Consider the following 17,605-nt stretch of genomic DNA (forward strand, 5'->3'; position numbering starts at 1 on the left):
CAATCATAAGTTATCTAGAGATAGTGGGATAATATTTTGTGTATTGTTTGCTTGTGACTCTCTTTACACGCGGTACTCCTCCAGGAGCTTGGGTTTATTAGGAGTAAATGCTGATGTGTCTTTTATATATCTGATAAAACTAAAGACTCTTTGAATATATGAAGGATGTAATACTACTCTATAGGCACTCAAGATTAACATGAGATAAGCAGTAACAGCGTGTGTTATGTAAGCTTAATGAAGAAATGAACCACCGCGGCATGAAGCTTGCGAATCTAATAATCAAATCAAGAACAATAAAAACTCTCTTCTCTACAGAGAAAATGAATGGGAGTTTTACTTCGAAGACCATTTTACTCTGTTGTGCTGTTCAGTCTGATGAATTATTGATATCGGGTGGAGGTCCGCTTGAAGATTTCAACCTTTGTTTTGTGCATAAATATCCAGGGCTGGTTGGTTTATCGAGTCAATAAACAAGAAAAGTCCTCAGCTCTCTTTCTCTCCTTAATTCTAATAACACTTGTGATGGATGGATTGCATTAAGTGGTTGTCAATCAGACATGTAAATAACAGCGCTAAGCACAAAGCCACTCAACCCTGGCCTCACGTCACTCAAACTTGTCAGCCTCTTTTCCCACCACTCTCTGGCCTTTTGAATCTCATCAGAGAGGTTGGAAATCTGCCCTTACCATTCACTATTCCACGCCAGACAGAAGGTGCATTTCAAGACAGGGATTTAGAGACAGCAGCTCCGAGTTCTGGAATCCTTTTTTTTGCAGATACGTCACATTTTGGCCAAGGTTTTGTCGTGACTTCCCTATGCCCATCATATTTCAAGCTGTTATCATTGTTATACTTTATATCTCTCACTCTGTTTTTCAATCTACCCCAGGACATGTGGTACACCGAATCTGCCCGAAGGCTAGGTTTAGCTGGCCGAAAAATGCACTAATCCTTTTTAGAGCGCTTCTTAATCCAAGCCTATTGAAGGCAGGCATGGAGATCCTCCTCTATTCCACAACACATGGATGGATTCCATTACTCTACACAACAGCATACAGTACCGACTCATCATGAGTTTTCAAGGGCACCCTGCGCCTCTGAGCAGGGGAGCTGTAAATGCATGTATAGGGAATTGAAAGGAACATAAAACAAGATGAATAGAAAGCCGAAAAAGCAGATGGACAGAATTAGAACACATCTCTTCCGTTACGCCTCTGGTTTCAGTATTGTAGGATTGTTGCAGGAGTGGATGGAAGAAAAGACACTGTGTTCAGTTAATTTTCACTCTCTACTCTGCCTCTCCCTGGTGGGCTTAGACAGATTGTTGTGGTCTCCACAGGGAAGGCTGGGAAAGATTGCTAGTAATTTTGCACCTTAATATATAGGGACAGGAAAAGAGAAAGATAGACAATAATCTCGGATAACATGCTGGCTGTTCTGGAAACAAAGAAAATTCTGGCTGATGCATTAAACTAGAAATTAGCAAGAAAAGAAGCTATTATAAATCTATTCTGTCTAATATTAAAGTAAAATGTGACTGTGAAATTATATGATTAAGATATTAGGAGCATCAAAGTTTGATTTTAATCACTGCTTTCACGTTAATTTTTAATCTTTGATATGATCTTATTCAGTCAATATTCAAGATATCATGGTTATATTATCGCAGAACATCAAACAGTAAATCACTAAAATAACATGACTTAAGCTACACTGTAAAAAAAGTCTAATATCATATCAACATGTATTTTTATGTTACTAACCCTTGTGTGTTGTTGGGGACAATTTTGGCCTTTTTTTTATTTGGTCACAACTTTCTATGTGTTTCAGCATCTTATTTTAACACATATTTTGAGAAAATATACCATGGACAAATTTACTACCCTTTTGTGTTGATAGTGTACAAAAAAGGGCACTAAATTAAACGGCTGTTCTTTTTTGCATAAATCTGATTGATTATGCATGATAATATGGTGTCATGGCTTTGCAATCAAAAAATGTCATTATAATGGAAGTCAAGGGGGGCAAAAAGCCAACTAATTAGAGAGAAAAAAAATTATCTAATGCTGCAAAAAAACTAAAAATGCCAATGTTTTTACTAATCTTTGACCTGCACAAGACCACAGTCACTTTTTATATTGAAAATCTGTCATTTGGGGGGAACACTGATGTGTCCCCCCAAATCAGTGAAATCACTTATGAACTTAGCAATTAAAGAGTTAAAATAATGATGATTTTTTTTTTGTAAACATTTGGTAGTTTTGATCAGTACTGAGGGTGATTAACAGATTTATGCAAAAAAAAACCAGACATTTCATTTAGTAGCATTTTTTGTACACTAAAGGGGCTTTCACATAGGACGCTGTGTGCGCTTCCCTCGCCGCTGGGTTCAGCGCAACCAATCGATTTGCGCTCTGCTGGCCAGACTAAAGTAGGCGGGGTTTTTAAAAAATTACTACTGTGTTTATATTTGGGTTAAATAGTGAACGAGGAATACAGAGACTGATGTTGCCCGTCTCCATTTCACGTAACTTTCAATAGTTCGCCTGCGCATTCCGATCTTAATGATTAATGGTAAACAAACTTGGCTTGCTGTCCTCGAAGGGAGCTCTACAGCTGAGCTCTGAACCTTCAGAGTGAACAAACCTGAAGCCGGGGCTCAAGCCCCAAGTTCAACCCCCCCTTGCAACAGGAATGCACAGAGGAAGAAAGAGAGCAGTGAAGGAGGAGATGGGGAGGAGGAGGGATTCCGGAAAAACTGCAGCTGGACCCGGAGGCCGGAAGGCTGCCTTATATACGCCCATAATGATGATTGACAGACCTGAATGTTTAGGCTCCTCTCGAAACTACGTTTAGAACTACAATTAAGCTGCCAACCTACAACAAGCTACTTGACTTAAAACACACCTGACATGCCAACCTGAATTGCTACGTGTTTCCATTACACGGCTTTCCTTCGGATGTCTATGTAGGAGTGTAAACTTGTATTATAAATCTCGGGGAATTCCGAGTATAAGCTTTTCGTCCATTTTGATTTTGCTTGTTTTGATGCCCTGTTTCTATTGGCGGTGCGGGTAATTGTCAAAGAGCGCAGCGCAAAAGTCAAACTTTTGAACTTTGACCACGGCGTGAGCGCAAGATGCGTTCGCGCTTTGCTCGACGCAAAAAAACACCCTTGCGGGGCGCAAGCCATTGAAATGAATGGGTTTCATAGCACAGCGCACACCGCGTCCTTTAATATGTGAAAGCCGCATAACAACACGAAAGGGTAGTGAATTTAAACAATGCACAAAAAAATTAAGTTAAAAAATTTCTACGTTATGTCAACTTATCACAAGTCAAAACTTAAAAAGATAAGTTGAATTGACTTGCATAATTAAGTTGTTTAAACTTTATGCTTCATGTTACGGTAACAAATTGGTGTTTGTGTGGTTGTGTGTGGGTGGTTGTGTTATCTAAAACAGAGTTGAGTAAACATGCAGTGTTTGGTATAGAAGATTATAATGCAGATATCACAACTATGAATGTGTTTAGCCTTCAGATAAATGTAGAAAGTAAAAAACTATTTTTACACAAGAACATTTTAACTAGAAGCCACGATGATAAAGGTCATAATATGAAAATTAGCACTTATCATCGAAGTAATATAAAGGTTGTGTAACTTTTTTCAAGTAATGAACCGAACACATTTTTATGCATGAACACACGCACATAGCTCTGCTATCATAACATGCATTATATTAAACAACAGTTTACACTATCGTATGATTTTAAAGAGACAGTCCCCTTTGCAAAAACAGGAGCATTTTTCACTACATTGCTTTTTCGTCTCACACTTAGTAAGAAAAGTACCTGAAATTTCCATTGAATTTGTCTGTACATGGCATAAAGAATAGTTCCCCCAAAAGTGAAAATTCTGTCATTATTTATTCTCAGGTTGTTACAAACCTGTATTCATTACTGTGTTTTGTTGAACATAAAGGAAGATATTTGTAATCAAGCAGGAAACAGGTGCACCATTGAATAGGAAAGAAAAATACTATTGATGTCAATGGTGCTCAAAAACGGTTTGCAAAATATCTTCCTTTGTGTTCAGCAAAACAAAGACATTAATACAGATTTGGAACAACATGAGGGTCAGTAAAAAATTTTTGGGTGAACTATTCCTGTGAATTGAGGCCTCAATGAAGCATTATGAATTTACATATGTCATGACATTTAAAGGCGGAGTGCACAATGTTTGAAAGCCAGTGTTGATATTTGAAATCACCTAAACAATTACGCCCCTACCCCAATAGAATCTGGACCTTCTTTTGATAGACCCGCCCCACACATACGCAACCTAGGCAACGATGTCGGTAAGTAGACACGCCCCTTACTGCTGATTGGCTACAAGTGTGTTTTGGTAGTCGGCCCGACTCCCTTTCCCAAAGTGTTTTTCAGAAATGATGCACTCCGCCTTCAATCTGTTTGCAGTTTTTATTTAAGAAGTTAACACTTTCCAATCTCTTTGGCTGTATACACCTTTTCATTTTTGTAAAGAAATACTGTTATCACACCATCCATTAGCACACTTCAACTCACAAACAAAACTCCGTCTTTTTAAGATTTTTCTCATGTACAACCCTACGTCTGTCAGCTTTATTGTGACTTATGGCACTTTAAAATATACTGAGACCACAGTAATCAGAGTCAGTGCTTTTGTACCTCGCTGAGCTGTAAAAGGTAAATGAGGTGAACACAGCATTTCTGTGAGAAAAGAGCTTTCACCGCAAACCAGGGAGCACTAATCATTCGGAATAAGGATTAGGATTTATGAAGCCTAAAATTTGATCTGGCCGCGAGGTGCCGAATGAATAAAATCTGCCTGTGAAACTAAAAAATTGGCACGGGATAGCACATTTTTGGTCTTTTCTGCAAGTTTCTCTCGCATGTTTAAATATTTATCACTGTAACATGTTGATAGATTTTGTCAATTAATCCACACACACTCACATTATCAAAAAAAATTATATTTCTGTCTGGGTTTTAGACTGTAATATTAAAATCGGTGTCCTATTCTTTCTTTCTTTCTTTCTTTTTTCTTTCTTTCTTTCTTTCCTTTTTTCTTTCTTTCTTTTATTCTTTCCCTCTTTCTTTCATACCATAAATATATCAAAACTTTTTTGTTACTTTTTTGGTTTTAGACTGTAATATTGAAATTGGTGTCCTTTTCTTTTTTCTTTCTTTTCTTCTTTCTTTCTTTCTTTCTTTCTTTGCTTCTTTCTTTCTTTCTTTCTTTTTATTCTTTCCCTCTTTTTTCATACCATAAATATATCAAAACTTTTTTGTTACTTTCTTGGTTTTAGACTGTAAAATTGAAATCGGTGTCCTTTCTTTCTTTCTTTCTTTTTTCTTTCTTTCTTTCTTTCTTTCTTTCTTTCTTTCTTCTTTCGTTTATTCGTTCCCTTTCTTTCTTTCATACCATAAATATATAAAAACTTTTTTGTTACTTTTTTGGTTTTAGACTTTAATATTAAAAATCGGTGTCCTTTTCTTTCTTTCTTTCCTTCTTTCTTCTTTCTTTACTTCTTTCTTTCTTTCTTTTATTTTTCCCTTTCTTTCTTTCATACCATAAATATATCAAAACTTTTTTGTTACTTTTTTGTTAATTTTCTCTTTCTTTCTTTCTTTCTTTCTTTTTTTCTTTCTTTTATTCCTTCCTTCTTTCTTTCATACCATAATTATATCAAAGCTTTTTGTTACTTTTTTGGTTTTAGACTGTAATATTGAAATTGGTGTCATTTTCTTTCTTTCTTTCTTTCTTTTCTTCTTTCTTTCTTTTTCTTTTATTCTTTCCTTCTTTCTTTCTTTCTTTCTTTCTTTTTTTCCCTCTTTCTTTCATACCATAAATATATCAACTTTTTTCTAACAGAGTCACGATCAAAATTAGCCAGAAATTTATTTTTTACACTTGTCTACAAATTTCCCTTATTCCATTGGGATTTCCCATTCAATCTGGTTTATGTAAAAGCTTACCATTTCCGTGGTAAAGACTTCATTTGGACTTTGGACTTTAAATGCTATTTTCTCAATATTACACTGTTTTGCACTCTCAAGTTGCAGATTTTCAAATTGTAGTATCTCAGCCAAATATTCTCCTTCCCTAACAAACCATGCATTAATGGAAAACATATTTATTCTGGTTTTGGATTATGTATAAACAAAATTCTTATATATTCTTTGTGGTCCAAGGTCACATATATTCATACTTGATAGTGACCACGTTTACATGCACCCTCATAATGCGATTATAATGTGATTTTGCAATATTGCGATTATACTGTCATGGTCTTGCCAGGCCTTTTGTATTAAATTCAGGTCTGAGTATAATTGGCAAGACCATGACAGTACTATGTTCTGTCTGGGGACACGTGGAGTTATATTGTGTATGTGGCTTCCACGTGTTCCCAGTGTCTTGTCGCTGTTATGGCCTTGCCAGACCTTTGGGTAAGATTCAGGTCTGATTTCAGAGGGCAAGGTCATGGCAGCATTGTGCTTTGTGTGGGGACACGTGTGTTCACATTATGTATTTGTGTCACGTGTTCCCAGTGTCTCGTCACTTTTACCCTACTCCCTTATGTACTCGTGTCTTACGTAATTAATTATGTTCACCTGTTCCCCATTGATGTCGTGTCTTTATATTGCCCTCTCGTTCTTTGTCGTGTGCGCGTTCGTTCGTCTTGATTCAGTGTTTTGTTGTTCCCGTCATCCGGTCAACCTGAATCATTCTCAGAGTCTGTTTGTTATTTTGTATCCTGATTGTTTCTCTGTTTCGTGTTCCATCATGTTGTGTTCTCATCTGTTTTACCCCCACATGGGTTTTTGTGTTGTTTAGTTAATAAACCTTCTGTTATTTTATACATTATCTTCGTTTGGGTTCTCCCTCTTTTTGGTGTATACCGCACCATGACATATACTTCACCTCATTTAAACATAATACTTTATATAAAATGAATGTGAATAAGCTCATAATCGCAGTAAGTATAGTTGTATTAAAAGAAATGGTAAACGCCAGTTTTAATCGCAGTATGGGTCCATGTTATTGTTTTAATTACATTTATAAACATTAGGGATGGGACGGTATGAACATTTCATATCATGTTTATAGTGACCAAAGTCATGGTTATCAATATTATAATGGTTTTGTTAAAATTAGATGGAAATGTAAAAAAAACTGATACACACACTAAAAACATTTGAACAAGTTTTATTTTTTGAAAATCACAATTTAATATTTCATGTCCCTGAAATTGTTTCTGTGGTAAAATTTTTTATAAATCTGTCTAATAAGTTTACAGTGAATGAATACAATATATTATCCATTAAATGCCACCTTGTGCAAAAAACTATGTTGCACGTGCGTGCCTGCGTCAAACTGATTGTGTCTAGAATCACGGTAATAAAACACGGTTGTAATGATAATTACATTTTAAACGATAATACTAACCGTCAGGACATTTTACCGTGGTTTATCATGAAACCGGTATTCGCTCCATGCCTGATAAACATCTATAGGTTTTATCGGACACACTTGCGGTGATGCGATTAGTTAGCTGACTAGTTAATAAACTAAACTTTTAACAAATACTTTGTCAAAAATTCCAAATGTTTTGGTTTCCTAGGTCATCTACTTTTTGTTTATTTTGCTTGTTATATAAATAAACTACTTAAAAAAGATTATGTTGTTATTTATTCTTAGCGGAGTTTACCAGAAGTTATGTGTTGACCACGAAAGCCGCTTGTTTATGTTGTTACTGCTGAAACTGTCTATACCGCACTAACTGTAGTGCGTGTGTGTTTTAGTCACGCACCTTAAACACAAATTCATTTGAATCTTGACATTAGAAAGTTTTCTCTTAACTCTGTCAATAGGACTCACTGTCAGCAGGCTGCCTTTATCCAGAAACAGCTCAGATAAATACATAAAACCGCTACAGGCACTGTCATAATATTTCTGTCTTCATCACGACACTGAATAACCAAATACGTCCATAAGAACATGTTTGTCATTTAACACAAGTAAATTAAAATAGTGGACAGGATATGTGAGGTCATCATTTGTGCTCTGCATTGGGGTATGTGTAAATAAACTGCAGGAGTAAAGAGGTCAGCTCCAGTCATGTAAACATCTTACTGCGATTATTTCTTACTTTGATTATTGGAAAAAATCGCATTATTGGTGTACATGTAAATGTAGTTATTTTATTTTACTGAAGTGGCTTAGGAAAGGATCAATACGTATAGTCTCATATACAGTACATTATGTCTTGTTTACCGTAGGGTTTGTAAAAGCACTTTGAATCGATACGTGAAGTAAAAACAGGATTGAGTTACACTCCGTATCCATTATAAATAAACTAATGCTAGCACCAGCGAATGGTGTCACCGAGTTTGCGTTCCTACAACTTTTAAAGAACAAACAATAATTTTAGCAAACTGACAGGCACAGGCTGTACTGTCCACACTTAGGAGCAAATGATAGCTTGATGGCTTTTATGCCTGAATGGCTGCCAGAGAACCGACCTTGATCTGTTTTCTGCTTCCAGACAATAGAGATACTTCATTTTTTTTGTTTTGTTGTGGTCTGGTCCTATAACTTCTCTTAAAGATTCTCTATGTGAGCTGACCTTAGTCAACTGTGCCAACACTCCATAATGATAGTCATTAAGCCCCGCAGTTCAGGAGAGGGCCACTGATCTGTCTTTCTGACTGCATGTGGGTGTCTTTGAAAGCCGGGGATGGGAATATGCAAATGAATGCAATATGCATCTGACCTCTTACAGCAGACATTACATATCCTCTTAAGATTACACAGGCACTCACTTTAAATCACTTCGTATGCTGACGTGAGCAGTGCAAGTTGTGTTGACAGTGTTTCGAGAATAACTTAAATCACTGCATGTGTAACTGACAGGATAAAAATATGTAATAATTTATTAAACAAAACTATCATAGTCCTTAGAAATAGAGAAACATTGAAGTCCATTGCTTGAAATAATGAGAAAACATTTCAAGACGAGAGCCTTTTAGTCTGTAGTGGCTGTTAGCACACTGAGAATTTATCTATATAATAATTCCATCTGAAACTCTTAAAAAGTATAGATAAACTCACTAGTTGAACTAGCCAGCTAGTCAACTTTCACTATGCGATATATGAAATTAAGTGCTGCCACAGTCAGCAAGCCCAAAACGAAAACGGTAACGTAGATATAAATGAATGGGCATAAAAGCACTCTGTACTGAATGCGGAGATTACCTTCTGCCGTAGATTGCATCTGGAGCTGTAAACGACTAAAATGAGCTGATATAAAAGCGGTATTGTTTATTCATGAGGGTGTTCCTAGCCATTCGTCACGATAACCGTCACAGAATGTGGAAAATGATGTTTTATTGCAAATGACGGGTTTACATGCACAGCATAAAAGGAATTTGTTGCAATTCAGTGCTATTTTCACGTATCTGAACGCTTATTAAAGTGTGGTTACTCTCGTTGAATTACGTTCATTTTGAAGAAAATCACACCACGTTCTATGCAGGATATCTAGCTGAAGTGCTTTGTTAAAATGAAATGGCTTTAATTGTGAGAAGTAGGGTCTGATTAATACATCAGAATGGTATACGTTGCTCTTCTTAATATAATAGGAGATGAAAAAAATGTAATTCCATATGCCCTGGAGAAAGCACTGCGGAGAGAAATAAATTTAGACATAATTAGGGTGTGTTTGAAGTACTGACACGTAGTAGGTCCCAAAGTGATTTTGTAGCAGGTATTTGCTGCGCAAACAGAAACCGACTTCATTGACTTGTTGAAATGCAATACGTATACTTTAAACAGAAGCTTTTGTTGGCTGCCTGAGATTTGAGAATTTAAGGGACTCGAATTGGTTCAGCGATTTCAGGTACATTAACTTGAATTTAACACAAAGCCCTGGTGCTACAGAGGTTGAAAGTTTAGTAGCACAGGCGAAACTGATGTAGCACAAACATAAAACTTCATCATTACCATTAAGTTCCTATACAGTGCACAAAAAATACAAACTATTACAAAAATAGTTTTAACAATCATTTGCTAATTATTGGAAAAGTGCAGAAATAACACTTCAACACTACACATAAAAGTAGAAAAGATCTGTGGGCAGACTTCACTAAATAAAAGCTCTTAATAAAACACTCATTTGCAAACTAGCAAACAAACCTATAACTGTTAAATCGTTTTTGTTTCTCCTTAAAGGAGGTCGCACACCGCGCCATGTATCTAAAAATCAAACCCATAATTTTCTATGAATGTACACATACACACCAGCGGCATCTGACACCGGCTGTCTGTGACTCTGGACCTGGACGCTGCTCAAATCCCTGCCGCCCCACTCACATAGTTTAACATTAAATAACATATTTGTCCCAAATCGCTAACAATTAAAATAGGCTGCTAACACATATTTTGCTTTTTGAAGTAGACTTTGTCCAACTAAGCTTGCGCTATTTAACGTGCATTTTCCCATCAACATGCTCAACTAGCAGCGGTGTAGAAATTATGGTCGCTTTGTGGGAAACTGAGTTGTACGAAATGACTCAATAGGTACGTTTACATTAGGGATGCATCGATACCGATACTGGTATCGGCCTCGATACCACATTTTCTAAAGTACTCGTACTCGTTAAAAGTCCCCCGATACCAGGGATCGATACCACGGTCTGAGAAATGTCTATGTTTGAGCGGCGTCTAAGGGGTTAATGCCTCTTGTGATGTCCAAAGAGGCAGAGTTTACAACAAACTGGAAAACTAGTCCCTTGTTTTTTGTTAAATTATATGACTAAAGCTGTTACCTGTAAATTTAAATCATGTTTTTTATTAAGTACACGGTATCGGTATTGGCAAGTACTGAAATGCAAGTACTCGTACTCGTACTCGTATTCCAAAAAAGTGGTATCGGTGTTTCCCTAGTTTACATGCAACCAAATAATTTGTTTTGATGGCTCAATGGTATTGAAAATCTTCATGTAAAAACCTTAATCAATACGATTGAGGACGATCGGATGCAAATTTGGATCGTATTGAAGGGGGTGGTGTACTCCGATCTCTGATCCGATCAGCAGGAGAAAAGTATGCATGTAAACGCGTGAATCGTAGTACTTTCTCCAAGTTCACGTATTATAATTACGTCTTATATCACATAATTCTCATCACAGAAACACGCAATAGGAAGGCAATAGCATCACGCATTATTAAGGTAACGTTAATGGGGTTACGTGCTGTACACGCGATGTACTAAATTCTGCGGCGTTTATGTAAGTATTAAAACATTAGGCTACTTAAAGTAATAAAATAGTGTTGTGCCTTTTGAAAATTGTGTTTTCATTACCTATATCTGAAAACTTCTTAAGAGCAACTTTCTCCAACTAAATTGTGACTTTTATCCAGAGATAAAGTGTGAACTCGACGAGATGCTGTCCGCAGCGTAGCGTTGCCAAGTCCTCAGATTTTTTTCGAGTTTAGATTTGAGCTACTGTTTAAACTGTTTTCACCGGTTGTTTTTTTATGCGGGTTAAAGATGAAATTATTTTGTTGCTTAATTATTGGTATTTGGGCCGTGAATTGTTATTGGGATGCTTTTGGGCTAGTTTAAGACGTCCATTCTGATGGTTTTGATACGCAAATCTGGCAACCCTGGCTGTGTGCTTGCGCAGACTTTCAGTTGGGATTCTATAGAATGTATATGTAAACCAACATTTAAATCAGATTGCAAGGTTTAGGTAGCATGTAAACTGTATTGTCGTAACCTTCACTCGTATTAAATTCAGTCGGATTGACAAAATTTTGTGCATGTAAACATAGCCAATGCAGCAGGGATGCAAGTTTTAATCCCACAATAGACTACAACTACCAAGTATAATAACAGTGCACTGTCAATGTCACACACAGGAACAAACACAAGGAAATCACTTCACACACTATTAAGCGGCTGTTATGAACATGCAAAACTGTATTTTCGCACACATGCTATAATGAAAAATGCATACATTGCCCAGACCATTTTTTTTAATAGCACGTGCGACATATATGTATTGAGTAATAATACAAGGAAAATAAAAACAAAAAAACAAAACAAGCAAATCAATAATTGTTTTGCATAAGATTAAACTGTATAACAGTTTTAAACTCAACATCGGAGTAAGAAAAGTGCATAATTTAAATTAAATCTTTGAATAAATCATCATAACATTTCAAAAAAAGTGTACATTTTTTGTTTTTTATAAGTCTAAGAGATGTAACAATGGATCTTATTTCAGTTAGAAAAAGTGGAAAATACAAAGCGGATTTAAGCCATTTTTGTTTGTGTATGAAAAATTTACCATATAAAATAAAAAAGTTAACAGTGTTTTCAAGGAAAAACTTCTTAGAATATTCATAATAGAAGATAATATCTTTGATAGTGAAGCTATGGGTCATATTTACAGGGTTGAAAAGATAGACACTTAAATCAATCCAAAATTGACTGGTTAAATTACACTCAAAAAATAGATGGGGAACAGTTTCATTCTCAGAACCACAAAAGGAACAGATTTCTTCAATGTCAGCGTACTTAGAGATGAGAGAATTAACAGAGTAAATTTTATGAAGAATTTTAAAATGGGTTTCTTTAACTTTGTTGGATATACAAAATTTACTAGGCAAGAGCCAGGCTTTCCTCCAATTTACATTTGAAATAATTGAGCCCCAGTAGAATTTACTTCTAGGAGTAATTTTCCTTTTTGATTGAAAAACTTTACGAATGTGTCCATTGTTGCATTTTCTGTCTAAGTCAATTCCATCTAGATATAGGGACTATCCACCTGTTTCTCGAACGCGAAAGTAAGTGATGTGACGTATTTCCTTTCCGGTCCGAGACTTCCGTTTTAATTGCCAGCCGGTAGAGGGGCATAGTGGGAGCACGCATAAAACATGTTATAAACAGTGAATATTTACTACACCTGACATGTATGAACCAGTGTGAGGATGAAATTATGAAGTGGCTTTATATATGAAGATATATTCAATCATTTCGTGTTGTTGATTGGAGGTGACTGGTCTTCAATGAGCAAATATAAAAGCAGAGACATACCAGTATCTTTACAATGGGAACATCAGTCAAGTGTTTGAACATGGAATTTACCAAGACTTTGGTTTAAAATGCCCCAACTGTCCCTCTGGTGTGAGGTTTTTTTAAACGGCAATTTTTAATGGACTTGTTTATTGCAACATGTTGAGCTTCACGCGGTCCGACACAGTCAGCAGTATCTTTCTCATTCAACACATTGTAAGTTATTTGAACAGACCCTAATAAACATGTTAAACTACTCCATGTATTGAGGATTGTTTTCGTTTTATGAAAATATTATTACATTGCTTCCTACGCAGGTGGAGACATGAGCTTATGAAATTATTTGCTTACTTTTTTAAAGTATTTGCTTTTTTGATTTAAAACATAACAAAAGTATGCCAAAACACGGGCTTCTTGGATTTCATAATAAATATTAAACAGCCAGTCAAAACGGCTCACCGGAAGTCATAAACCGGAAAGCTGAAAGATGGCTGCGCCCGCATTTAGAGTTAGAGTTTTTACCAGACTTGTTGGTTTGTATCTTTTGGTTTCTCAACACAAACAAGAAACAATAACGCTTTAAAAACTCAAACACTACACCAGACACCTGAAGCAAAGCACAAAAGTGCAGCAGTAAGTAAACAAATGATTTTAAACGGTATGGATCGATCTTTCTGCGTATGTAATGATTGAGCTGTGTTTTTGTCTGAAGTTTATAGCTGCTGTGTGTATCATGTAAATACGTGTCATCTATTTGTGGTGGTCAATTTAAATTTTGTGGAGGACTGAGAAATAAATGTATGGGAATGTACAACGGCGCTCTCACTTGTATGATGTCACAGCAATAGGCAGTGCAAATATAATGACACGCCTATAATCCCTCCCACTCCAAAGTGATACTAAACTCGATGGAAAAGCTAACCACGCAAAAGTGAGGTGAGCTGACCCGACCCAAACTAATCTAAACCGTGGGGTACTATGCAATGGAAAAGCACCATAAGTCACTACTGCTCACTTACAGAACTTTAACTGGCACTGCACCGGCATACTTTCACACTTACCTGAATTCCTACACCCCATCCAGAACTTTACGTTCAGCAAATGGTGGCGCCTTGTCATACCTTCACAAAAGGGCACTAAATCACGTTCCTGTCCATTTTCCTTCACTACTCCCTGCTGGTGGAATGACCCCCCTAATGAGTCCGGTCAGCCACATCACAACTAAAAACTCATCTCTTCCAAAAATACTTGGCAAATTTATATTGACTGCAGGTACACCTCTTCTATCTAAAAAAAAAAAAAAACACTAACTCTATCTTTCTCTCTCAACAGATATTGTTTCAGAATTGTAAAACCGTGTAACTTGGTTATAAGCACTTCTTGGATTATTGCCTGACAAATTGCTTTATTGTTTCCTATTCCATGTAAGTCACTTTGGATATACGCGTCCGTTAAATGCCTGAATGTAAATGTAGGGACGCCCTCTTCTTATGAACCCGTTTCACTACTTTGTACTTTATTGTGTGCTTGTAATTTTATAGCAGCAGTTTGGGCAGAGCACCTTTTTTTATTCCAACATGAGTCATGATAATGTCCCTGCATACAAGCAAGGTTCAAAAAGAAATGACTGATTCATGGTGTGGAAGAACTTGATTTGCATAAAGCCCAATCCTGAACCCAGCTTAACACCTTTGCTATGACTTGCAGGCTCTGAGCCAAACATTTATCACACAAACCCATTGTTTTGTACACAGGTGCACACAGGGGTCATTTCAGCACAGAAAAGTCCTTTCCAAAACTTGTTGCAAGAAAGATGGAAAACAAATTTTTTAAAGGCTATTGTATGCTATAGCATTCATATTTGTTTTGACTGGAATAACTGGAATAGATAAACATGTTGATTTATTCTTAACACCATTTCCACATCTACGGGTATATTCAATAGAACCGGTTAACTCTTTCCCCGCCAGCATTTTGTTTTTTTTATGTTGCCAGGCAGCCCGACACTTTTTTTTTATTTTCACCAAGTTTAATGCCTACCATAAAATGTTCTTCTTTTAATATATAAACATGCAATATATCAAATGAAAGAACAGACCATCTGCTTTCAAAAAAGAGAAAAGTTTCATCCTACCATTATTTGTTCTCTTTTTATCACCTCTCAAATATGGGCTGGTTTCTTCAAAAATACAAAGTTTTGTGCAATAAGCTGATATAATTGTGTTTTTGTGAAGGACTTTTGATAGAGAAGTTTGAACTGTTTTCCCTAAGGGGTTGCTTCCGGGTTTTATAAGTTGGGTAAGAGCGGCACCTGGTGGATAATATCGGAAATACTGATTGCCGGAAAAACTCGTCATTGGCATGGAGTGTTTTCTCTTAAATGATGAGTTAACTCATCAATTGTTAGTTAATTGCCAGGTTTAAAATGCAGGTTAGGTCGGAGCCGATGGTGTAGTGGGCAGCTTTTCGACATGTGGTGCCTTTGCACTTTCGGTGACCCGAGTTCGATTCCCGGCTCGGCATCATTTGCCGTTCCCATACCCTCTCTCCTCTCTGTATTGTCCTGTCCTCTCCTCTATCACTGTTTAAATAAAGGCAAAAATGGCAAAAAATTATACCTTAAAAAATGCAGGTTAGGTGAATTAAAGATGTCATATTGCCCTTCCTTCAGTGTGTATATAGATCAATGTGCAGGCTGGTATCCAGCCTATTTTTATTTTACAAAAAGTTAATATTTTTGCAGTTTTCAACAAACATAAAATAAAATAAAACAGTTTTGTTCTGGTTTTTCAGATTTAACACTGCTGTGCTTTTTTAGGTGCAGAAATTGAATTTAAAGTAATCAAAAGTAAGGTATAATACACTGAAAAAAATGATTCATTCAATTTACTCATTTTTTTTTAAGGTAAGTGGTTGCAATCAATTTATTTAAGCTACATTTAAACAAAAGTTTTTTGATTAAATGTAGCTTAAATAAATTGATTGCAACCACTTACGTTAAAAAATTAGTAAATTGAATGAATCCTTTTTTTAGTGTACTGCATTAACTGTAGAAATTAAATATAGATTAATCCTTATTAAAAAAAAAGTTTGTCAATAACAGTGTTTTTTTTCTTTGTCCGTTGTTTAATTAATCTGAACTAAAGTTAGTTTAAAGGTACAGCGGAAGATTTTCCAGAATTTTAGGAAAGAACCGCTCTCCACTTTTTTAAAAAATGCACATGTGCAAAACTCTACCTGCTCCTAAGAGGGAGCGCATATTAAATGTGTGCATGAGAGAGCATGCACGAGCCTAGTTATTCTCATGCACGCTCTGTTTACAAGTTGCTGTCATTATTATACTCATCGATTGATTGAAGACTCAAAAACATGTAAACATGTCCGTTCAAGTGCACACTTTGGACATGGGCACACCCGAAACTTCTCAAACAGCGCATGAGTAGCATATTAAAATCTCTCTAGTGTTGTCTTTGCTTGAACTTTTAGTTAAAATGCGTGCAAATGATAAGCTTTCCTGGCTGTCATGCACTGGTGCAATCAGGCAAGTGACAGCTCTGTCAAATGGCCCTAATATCATTCACACTGGCCCCGTGTCATTACCCTGTATTGGCCATTATAATACACCCCCCCTCCGGCTATGTATGACATAATTATAGTTTCTGGACTGTGGAAAGAAACAGTACCCAGAGTAAACCCATGCTGACACTGGGAGAACATGTAAACTACCACACATGGGGCGACCCAATACTTTTGTCTATATGGTGGGTAGCAGAAAAGGAATGCACAGCAAAATCACCAGTGTTAAATCAACACTGCTGGTGTATATATGGGGACCACCAGGTCTGGGGACCACCAGGTCTGGTGTTACTCATATAAACACCAGCAGTGTTGATTTAACACTGGTGATTTTGCTGTGTGCTGATACTGTCGCGGTGGCTAGAGATGCATTCTGGTTGCATGAATTCATCACATTGTGGGCATTTATTATTTGTGCTTGGCTTACAAGCACTATGGCCAAGTCACAACTAAACTATTTTCAGTACTGTCATGATAACAGAATTGTGGAATAGCCATTGTCATCTTTCTTATTATGTGGGTCTTGGTACATCTGTTTTTGTGTTTCCTGAGAATGACAGCTAAGAAGGGAATAAGAAAACAAGGTTGTCAATTCAGGGAAATGGTTGGCAGTCGAAATCTTGTGTATATGCTTGTGTGCATTTAAAAGCGAACGTAAGACCGCTCTGGTGAAAAGAGAGCATACCATTGCTTTCATGGGCTCTACGGTCCTCATTTCAGGTCCCTGTCTCTCCCTTCTCTACTTAATCTAAAGGAAACAATGAACTCCATCAGGACTCAGCTGAATGGAGAGAAGTACTCCTGCGGTGCATATACAAAAGCTGTGATTTCTTTCGAGTAAATGGTGGACTGTATACCCACCACAGAGCATACGAGGTCTCGCTCCAATACTAGAACGCACA

The 17,605-nt window shown here is 36.6% G+C and overlaps 1 protein-coding gene across 1 annotated transcript in view; it reads left to right on the plus strand.

The window, feature by feature from the left end:
- Positions 1 to 17,605, plus strand: part of furinb (furin (paired basic amino acid cleaving enzyme) b) — a 162,601-nt gene that overhangs the window by 109,316 nt on the left and 35,680 nt on the right. The window lies entirely within an intron of this gene.

This window comes from Paramisgurnus dabryanus, chromosome 23 (genome assembly GCF_030506205.2).
Source record: "Paramisgurnus dabryanus chromosome 23, PD_genome_1.1, whole genome shotgun sequence".
Taxonomy (NCBI): Eukaryota; Metazoa; Chordata; class Actinopteri; order Cypriniformes; family Cobitidae; genus Paramisgurnus; species Paramisgurnus dabryanus.